Source organism: Phalaenopsis equestris, unplaced genomic scaffold, assembly GCF_001263595.1.
Source record: "Phalaenopsis equestris unplaced genomic scaffold, ASM126359v1 Scaffold001333, whole genome shotgun sequence".
NCBI lineage: Eukaryota > Viridiplantae > Streptophyta > Magnoliopsida > Asparagales > Orchidaceae > Phalaenopsis > Phalaenopsis equestris.
In genome coordinates this window covers 257,538-259,840 of record NW_018165772.1, presented here as the reverse complement: position 1 = coordinate 259,840, position 2,303 = coordinate 257,538, and positions in this window count along the sequence as shown.

Here is a 2,303-nt window from a genome sequence, read left to right as displayed (position 1 = left end):
TCGCCACTGCGTAACCTTGCCGCTCAGACGCGCTTCGAAATTTTTGTTAATAGGATGAGAAGCGGAAAGGGCGTCGCATCCAGCGTCTGTTTCGCGCGTTTGGGTGAAGAATTCCTCATGTGCTCTCTGCTCCCACTCGCCCTAGCCCTCCCGATCTCGTTCAGCTGAGGAATGGTGTAAATAAAATTATATGCGTCGAATAGGGCTTCAAAATCTTTGAATTCCTCTCCTCCCTCTCGGTTTTTTATAGCACGCTCTTCTTCCATGTCCCGGCTTTCCCTCACTCGGCTACAGCGGCTCGACAGCGGAGGATCCTGCAATCTTTTTTACTGTATCAAGGGGCGAGCAACACCAGTGAAGATGCAGAGCACCGCGCATCTTCCCCTCTCCCTGTTCGTTTCACGCAGGAAGGAGTTGCAATGAGCGAGCAGCAGGTCGAGCGACGCATTGGGAGACCGAAACTTGTTGTAAGGAGCTTCGGGAATGAAATTAAACGGTGCAAATTCCTCTTTCTCGCTATTCTACACTTTGATTTCATTCCTCACTTTCGTTTTATGATTTGCCTCGTTTTTTATGCAATCAAAGTGAGGAAGGAAATTAATGTGAGGATTTCCTTCCTCACAAATTCCTCGGTCTCGTGAAGTATGCAGAAAGGAAATCAAAGTGAGCCATGATATCCCATGATATCTTTATAGCTATAACTTTTTCATTTCTGCAATTCTTTTTATGCATTGTTCGTTTCTGGTTACTTTTTGGGTTTAATTACTTTGTGAGCCATGTTATCTTTATATCAGAACTTTTGGAACTGATCCGTGATGATTTCATGCTTCTGCACCATATGCTTCTGTAATATATGTTTTTGTTCTCATTTGCAAACAGTTTTATCAAACATGGGCCGAAATGTCATTTATACAACAATAATTGCCGATAAGTTGTTCTGAATAAGTTGCCCCAAACAAAAAGTCAGCTTGTTCTGATAATTTGCAGATTATCAAATTATCAAAAAAATCTACTTATCAACAGATTATAAATAATCAACAGCTGTCATAACCAGACCTTTAATCTGTCAAACTAATCTGCCAGCCAAGTTGATTGAATTGGTTTACCAAATAGATTAAACAAAGCGGTCGATTGAGTTGGCCAATCGAGTTGAGTCGAGGAATTGGCATGTCATTGAAGTTGACAAACATTGCCTCACCACGACTTGGACTCGGCCAATGAGAATATAGCTATGTAATATTGTTATTAATTTTTTGTTGGACATAATTTTAAGAAATTATAAAAGAAGAATATGAAATAATTTTTAAAAGGAGGAAATAATACATCATTAATATTACTTATGATTTTGATCTCGATTTTTCTAGTTGGGCACTAAGAATTGTGTACAAGGGTTAATGTTGCATTTTATTGGGCTGGAGGTCTCTATCTTTACGTTAAGCCCAGTTTAACAGAAGATGGGCTCCATCTTTACGATACGCCCAGTTTAACAGACCGATAATCTGCTAATCCAACAGCATGGTAGTTACTGGGCTGTATGTTTCTTTAATTTAAGCTCAGGTTGAGGAGAAGACTACATGATATGCTAGTTAAAATATAAAGCTATCACCAATAATATCAAAATGTATGGAAAAATAAAATATTAGTGAATTAGTGAATTAGTGAATTAGTGAATGATAATTATAAGTGATAGAATAATTGTGAGAAGATAATGGTTAGGCGATAACATCAATTATGACCTGTGTGGCCAACCAAAGCTTTTACAGTGACTCACTGTGATCGACGTAAGTAATTATTACTGTATTCTTTTCCTGTTGCCTATGTGGCTAACTGCTGTCATTATTGTCTTCCACTACAACCTCTATGACTAACAAATGCTCTTACAGCAACCCAATATGGCCTATATGATTAGTTACTACTGCAACATTTCACTATGCAAGTACGCACGGGAGAATGAAAAATATCAAAGTTCGTATTCGGCTCATTTATATTTCAAACACAACATTGTGTTTGTGTTCAACTTATTTGCTTAGCGAGCAGAACACGAGTTCTTCACGGACAAAGAATCGTTTTGACAACGCTAATCACGCAATCATGGGATGTTAAGGGTTGGGCCAATATTTAAATCTAATTTATATTAAGACACCATTTAAATATAATTTAATGCAATTTTATTATAAATTTTAATTAATAATTTAAATTGATTATAAATTGTTGTAGTCTTATAGTTAATTACTTTTTTTAAATTACTACTCATCAATATATATCAATCAATATATATATATATATATATATATATAAGTATT